The 8268-nt window shown below is 31.9% G+C and overlaps 1 pseudogene across 1 annotated transcript; it reads left to right on the forward strand.

Annotated features, from left to right (window-relative positions):
- The first annotated feature begins 2671 nt into the window (after positions 1-2671).
- LOC143568225 (thaumatin-like protein pseudogene) lies at positions 2672-3762 on the forward strand (annotated as a pseudogene). The gene is made up of 2 exons (XR_013141539.1): positions 2672-2702; positions 3019-3762. The product of XR_013141539.1 is annotated as a thaumatin-like protein pseudogene (transcript).
- The last annotated feature ends 4506 nt before the right edge of the window (positions 3763-8268 follow it).

Consider the following 8268-nt stretch of genomic DNA (forward strand, 5'->3'; position numbering starts at 1 on the left):
ATGAAAGAGTTGGGATGTGAACAAGAAGGTGCAAGTAACATTTGGTGTGATAATGTGTCTACAGTATTTTAATCGAAGAATTCAGGCTTGCATAGCAGAAGTAAACACATTGATATCAAATATCATTATATTAAAAGCTTGGTGGAGTCTAAGAAAGTTGAGTTAAAACAGTGTCACACACAAGAGCAGCTAGCAGATTTGTTAACCAAGGCACTTGCAGTAGAACAATTTTGCTATTTAAGAGAAAGATTGGGAGTTAAGGAGTTTCAATTAAGGAATGGTGTTGAAATTAATTAAAACTCTATTAGTTGTTGGAATGGTTGCTGTTGGAAGATTTGGCAGAGCAATAATAGGACCTGGTCCCAGTGGCGGATCTACGGGTTATCCAGGGGTTGCCCGGGTTACCCCTCAACTTTCATGACGAATAGTAAAATTGGTACAATTTTTTTATAATTTTCCCCTTTATATGTAAGGATACCCCTAAGCAAAACATTAGGATACCCCTGAGCAAAATTTGTATAAATAGAGAAGTGAAGAAGGTTTCATAGGATTTGTTTTTTCCGGCAATGTAGTTGCAGACTTGCATGAGGAGGAAGATGATAAAATAGAAAGGGGTTTTGTTTTGCAATTAACTCGGGACTCACAACTCACAAGGTAAAAAAGTAAAAAGCAGTCACGTTTTTCTTTTGTCCTTTAGTGCCCTTTCTTTGACTTTCTATTAAATTAAAAATGTAAAATATTTAATATTGTTTTTACGGCACATATTTTTAATACTGTTAAATTGAAAAATATTTTGAAATTCATTTTTTTCTCTGAACAGCAAAACTGAAATTCATCTATGGATTTCTAAATATTATTTATTTATACATTATTTATTTATCATTTGTTGGTATAGTCTATGTAGTTGAACTTGTTTCTTTTAAATTTGCTATTTTATATATATATTCTTAATTCACAAGTAACAAATAAAAATATATATATATTAATATTAACGTAATCTTGTTAAAAATTTTGTTTTACACAATTTGACGTATTTATTTTTGTTATTCTCTTATAACTTCAAAATATAGTGTTTTCTATATTCTGAAATATGTTGTTACAACGTATTTATTTTTGTCTACGTTTTAACATAATTTTTATTAAAAGCAATTATTTCTGCTTTTCGACGTAACTTTTATTCAAAACCAAGTCGGGTCAAATATGATGTTAAAAACAACTAGAGTTAAACAACAAACCCAATTAAAATCAAAAAAATTAGGGCCCACTTTTCGACTTGTAATGACTCATAAATTCTCAGACAGCCTTGTACGATAAAAAAAAATTAGGTTACCCCTAAAAGTTTTTTCTAAATCTGCCACTGCCTGGTCTTATGGAGAGTTAGTTATTTAGTTTGCATGTTTGAGTTTCCTAGTATTATGTTTAGTTTGTTATTTATTTGATTAAGTTTTTTTCTACCGTTGTAAGTTTGCCTATATAAGGCTCTATTGGCTATTGAATAATATTATCCAATCATTCCATAATTTCCTCTCTATAATTAATCTGATCCAACAGAGAAGTCTTTCTGATATTCCATTAAATACAAATTTCATCTTTCAATTTAAAATTACATGTATTTTTTATTAGATATACTAATTTGAGGCCCGTGTATTATACGGGTAGTTTTTGAAAATACAATATATAATAAATAATCGGTATACAAGAAACAATAGACCCGTTAAACACTATTAATACAGTCGTTTAACAATAGTATTTAAAACAATTTTAAAAGTAAAAGATAATTATAAATATCAAATGTTTGAAAAAAAATAGGAAGTAAATATTAAATTAACAAATTTTGAAACATAAATTTTAAGAATGGTAACTATTATTTTACTATTATAAATTTGTTAAAAAATGTGAGGTTTAATATATGAGTGACAAGTGACAAAACTTGTAGTCTTCTATTAGAGAGTATAGATAGATATTATATATATTTCTAGGTTGAGACCCGTTGTATTACATATATAAGATAACACAAAACAAACCTATTGAAAAAAAATTTATATTTTATTGACGGAACATTGAAACAAAAGATTTTTGATAATAGATTCAGTAATCGGTTGTAGCCTTGTAGGGCCGAACATACAAAACCAAATGGAACGAGCATAATTTAAAATCCTTAAAAGTATATATAAGTAAATAAAACCAAATGTACGGATGATAATTACAAATCCTTAACGGTATATGTGAATCAAATAGAAGTTTATTAAGAGTTCATATAATGTGTTTTAATATTTCAAACAGTGAAGTGTTAAACAATTAAACTGAATAGAATGTACCATAGAAGTATGATAGAGTGCTAATAGAATAATAGAACAAGAAATTAAGTATATAATACAGTAAATTGATTCATTTTAATTTACGACTGTGACGATTAAGAAACATATCTACAAAAACTTTTCACCTAGAATTAACATAAAATTAAGCATATCATTCAAAATGATTCATACATGAATCAAATACTCAAATCTGATGTATAGAATAATATAAATTAAACAATATATCCACACGCAATAACTTCTGAGAGTTGCTTAACATAAATCCCAACAAGCTGGGGTCACACACTGACATCAAGGTATCATGTGTGTGCAATTATGAGCTAGTCTTATTTTAGCGCAACTTGGTATACTCTTGGAGCATATACCTTTGAAATTTCAATTAATGTACATCTTTATGGCAGTTCTATACGATATTAGAGCATTCACGGCACTTTCTCTATATCTATCTCTATAATTACACTAAAATACACTACATTTTCACTCTTATATACTGTTAAAAAATATATTTTTACATCTTTATCATTATATTTTCTCTCTCATCCACTTACAACCACTTTCAAATATATTCAAAATAAATTGAAGATGAATAGTGTGCCTCCAAATTTACTCATCTTTTTTAAATTTTATCTCACCTCCACTACAACCACTTAATATTCTCTAAAGAAAATATAGAAAACTCACTTACATAGTTACAGAGGAGCTGCCGAGAATTTTCTTAGGCCTATATAAACCATGCGCAGGCTTCACTTTTCATACACCCAAAACTACAAATACAATGAACACCTCCACACTTTCCACTTTCCTACTCTTTGTTTTTCTTTTCCACTTTGCCAATGCAGCCGTTTTCACTATTCGAAACAACTGTCCATACACCATTTGGGCCAGTGCGGTACCAGGTGGCGGCCAACAGCTTAACCCAGGTCAAATTTGGAATTTACCTGTTGCAGCTGGCACAGCTAGAGCCCGTATATGGCCACGAACCGGTTGCAACTTTGATGGTTCTGGATGAGGCGGGTGTAAGACTGGTGACTGCAACGGTCTCCTACGATGTCAAGCCTACGGTAAACCACCTAACACACTGGCAGAGTATGCTCTGAATCAATTCAACAATCTTGATTTCTTTGACATTTCTCTTGTGGACGGATTCAATGTGCCAATGGTATTTCGGCCCAATTCAGGTGGGTGCACCCGTGGTATCTCATGTACAGCAGATATCAATGGCCAATGCCCTGGTGAGTTATGCGCACCTGGTGGTTGCAATAATCCTTGCACCGTGTACGGAACTGATAAATATTGTTGCAACTCTGGACCTTGTTGACCAACTGTTTTATCAAGGTTTTTCAAGACAAGATGCCCTGATGCTTATAGCTATCCCAAAGATGATCAAACGAGCACATTTACGTGCCCCGGGGGAACCAACTACGACGTTATATTCTGCCCTTGAAGTCGATCATTTGATTATATAATCTGATCAAACGGAAGTTTGAAATTTAATATCTGAAATAAATTAATGGCGTGATATATGGTGAATAAGTAACTAATGTGATAGTCTTATTATAAGGCTTCTTCGTTATTGTAATACGGTAATGTCTGTCGATCTTTTCTCAAAAAAAATTGTGATGTGTATGATTATTGTAGATATAAGTATATATCAAAGAGTTTCCTTATTTCCTTTTTTATATCATTATATGTGTAGAAAAAGTGGTTCACTTTTAGTTAAGATAATAATAAAAATATAATAACGATACTCTCGTTAATCGTGAGAAATTCACTTAGTACAATACCGTTTACAAAAGTACATAAAAAGAATATAACACACAAATTTCTATACCGAATTCAATCCATATCTTACTAGGAGTGCTTCCATAAGCTTTCTTCTAGCATCCATGTCACGAGTCTTCATCACTTGAGTCTTCAACAAATGTTTCGTCAAAACAACAATTCGTTTATTGAAATTGGGTAACGGTTTTGGTTGAGGATTGTGTTAGACACAAGGCCCTTAAAACAGATTTCGTGCATACTCTCAAGCGCGTCTGTTTCCCATGGTACAACAACCGGAACAGTATGTGTACTGTCAGAGATGGCCACGAACCCGAGGAAGTCACCGGCTATATTGGTGTTTATCAAGATGTAGGAAAATTTGTTGAAGTTGTTTGACATAAGTATAGAGAGTGCTCCTCTCTAAATTTTGTCATGAGTTTGTGTAAATGACTCCAAAATATTTTTTCTTTTTTAAGTGTTATTACAACATGAACCAACAAGTTCATTATATACTTACACAAAATGAGAAATACTCAACCAAAATTAATATGTCATAAACAATAAAATTAATTTAGTCATAAACAAGATAATTAATCTTGTAATAAACTTGAAATTAATTATTGTAATTAACATGGTTAAATACTTTTAATTAGATTTAAGTGGTGAATCAAAACCATCATATTTATTCATTACATGAGTTGAAACAAATTATTAGACCAGGTCCAAACTACTGTTCGCAACAGTCCGTTATGCAGGCGCGACACTCATGCGCTCCTACGTGGGACACGATGTCAAAGATAAATCCGATTTTCTCTTCTTTGGTTATTTCAACCATACAACTTCGAGCATTGATATTCATTCATCTAAGCTCCGTTTTGGACACTCAAATCAATATTTATAAAACACATATATAAATATATTATTCATGTCCAAAGTTAGTGAAAAACCCATTTTCACTAATAAATTTTTCCAACAATCCCCTACATGAATGGAGATCAATCAAAACACACAAAATTTCCAATGAAAACCTCGACAGTTGAGTATTGCAGGATAGGTAGGTGTTACCCTTTGAATATTCCTTTGTGAAGCATACTTAGCCTCCTAGCGGTTTGTAGACGCGATGTCTTTGAACAGACCCCATTTGTGGAAACGACAATATGCCTTCACACAATACTCTCCTTAGTTGGGCACATCCCCTCACTGTTGTGCCCGTTATGGTCATGGAACACTAGCCTGGTTCTGTGAAAGCTCTAGGAACTGCGCACCCCACAGTTTCATTTGAAGTGACCCCACTTCACTTTCACATAGGTGGTTTTATCTCAAATCATTAAAATCATTAAGGTTAACACGCTTTACACAAAATCATCAACCATACATTATGCTTAACCTCACAACGTGTCACCGTTGTTAATAGGAATGGACTAGGAAGTAATTAAACTCCCTTTTTATTTTTTTGAGGATACTTATATATATATATAAACATATATATTAGCTTGTATGTAAACATATACATTAGCGATGCCCCCACAGTGACTACCCTTCGGTTATATGATTAAGTTGTCCTATTGAACTTAGCTCTTGTGATCTCCAGTCTGCTAAGTTAGGTTTCCCTCATACTTACTTTTTCCCACGGGCTTTAGTCCCATTCCACAACTTCATCTCTCGTCAACCCTCGGGTTGTTGGATCCAAAATATTATCTATGACTTTGTCAAGTCATTTGTAGATAATTTCAGTTTGAGATGAGTTGTTATGATGTGTTCTTAACTTGTAAGTTAATTTTCCTATATTCAAGCTTCTATGACTATAACAACAGGTATCACCTTGAACCTTGTTATAATAAGTGTCTTAGAAGAACATAAATATTATGTTTTAGGCGAACACGTGTTTGCAATATCTATTTGGATCACCAAATTCTTATTGCCAAACATTAGAAACCAAATATATGCCCAATATTCAAATGCAAGTTACTCCCACATTTAAGTGTTATTGGATAGCATCCAAATGGGGTAACGAAAGGTTCTCCCTTTCTACGTGTTTGAGAATCTTCTCATACAACCAATTTTACATACCCAGAGGGTCGGTTCTTAAATGTCTCATCCCCCCACATTTCTTGCCATTTGAACTACTATTTGTATAACCTTACTTATGACAACAAATGTTTATAACGACATTTAGATACCCGTGATTTGAACAAGAGTTTCCTCATTGTGTCAGTGAGTTCATCAATGTTTATTTTGGTACTCAATAGCTTTTGAGTTGACCAACCAACATATGTCATTGTCATAAGTTTGCCATCAAACCAATGAGTTTAATGCCCTTCCTTATAATGAATGAAAGTATCTTTCAACTTTCTCTACACACGAATTCGTTGTGTGTCCATATATACGTTTTGAATATATAAAGTTAATTAGTCTCCGGGAAGTACCATAATTAACTAAGTACTAGTATAGCATGCTTTAGACTACAATACTTTAGCATGTGAACAGAAGTTGCATCATTCTGATCCTTCACAGCCTCAAGGTATAACACCATATACCTTGTTCACATTCACTTAGACACACCACAAACTTCAATGTATAGAAAAAATCTCAAGATTATTTCATGTTACAAAACATGACTTTATCATTCAGTTCAAGAACACAACTCTTTTTCCTTTGATCTTCAAGGCTTCAACATTTGACTTATGTGGACTTGCACATAAGTCTTAATCCAAGTCAATTTTGGTGAAGACCTTGTTTTCTTGAAACCATGTATTAGGATACTCTCCCAAAATGAAGGACACGTCCTCCACATAGTTCAAACAAAATTGATGGTGGTAGAAGCATCTACGAGTCCATCATTAGTAAAACTCTTATAAAAAATCTCGAACGATTTATTATAAATTTTAATAATAATAATAACATATATTTCTTTCATATGTTGTAATCAAATTAGAATTCACACTTTGTGAAATTCTCATGTTGATACTCTCAACGTTTAATGATATATTTCATTCTTGTGTATATCCTTTCAATATACATATAGTTTTTATCATGATACTCTCACGATTTAGTTAAACGTTTGATATCTTGTTTCGTCTTGAAACTCCAAACTTGAACAATGAAAAATCTAGTCCAAAACAATAAAGTTGTTTACATGACAAACTACTCACAAGTAGTTGAACAATTAATTATGTTCACAACAATAACAAATTGTTTTAACAAAATAATTTACTCGAGACTAGCTAATATATGGTTCAAGATGTGCTAATTATCTTTCTAGCAACGAACCAATATTAATTGCAAAAGACGTGTTTTATTCGTTCAAGTCATATTTTAAGTTTGCAATTGTTTTAATAATAAACTTTATGTGTTTTATGTTTTGATAACCAATCAAGACCATAAACTCCAAAATATGTTTATTAAATAAAACGTTATCTAACCCGCTCGTTAGAAAATTAAAACGATTACAAATCGGTTGTTCACCAAATTATAGTTTTATCACACTAAACCGATTCTAACACGCTCGTTAGAAAAATAAACGATTGCACATCGTTGAAGTAGATGGTTTATAAGATAAAACGATTCTAATACGCTCATTAGAAACAAATGTTTACTAAACGATAAAATGTTGGTTCTTATTAACATCGTTTTTATGAACCACTTCTAAGAAACAAATGTTTAATAACCAATTTTACATCGTTTTTAATACTTGCGATTCTTATGAACCACTTCTAAGACACTCCTTAGAAAATAAAAAGAATAGACTTGTTTATAAAGCTTATTAATTTATAAGATTTAAAGTAGTTCTAAGACGCTCCTTAGAAATAAGCAATTATAAAAAAAAACCGTTTTAGAGGTTATGGTTTATAAATACAAAATCGGTTCTAAGACGCTCCTTAGAAATAAACGGTAAAAACCGTTATAAAGCTTAGTAGTTTATACGAATAACACCATTTCTAACACGCTCATTAGAAGGTATAAACCATCAATTCGCCAAAATAATCTTTTTTAACTTGTTCGCACACTGCGGAATACCTACTTCGCAAACAACAAAACCGTACCTCGCATCCCACCTTGTATGTTTATAAATACATAGGGTTTTACTAAACCAATCTTTTCTAATACGCTCATTAAAAAATATAAACATTTCAAACCCAATAAGACCAGAATTATTACGCTAAATAATATATATTCTAACACGCTCGTT

Source organism: Bidens hawaiensis, unplaced genomic scaffold (genome assembly GCF_021521415.1).
Source record: "Bidens hawaiensis isolate Kalapana, Puna unplaced genomic scaffold, B.hawaiensis_p1.1 tig00023848_1, whole genome shotgun sequence".
NCBI lineage: Eukaryota > Viridiplantae > Streptophyta > Magnoliopsida > Asterales > Asteraceae > Bidens > Bidens hawaiensis.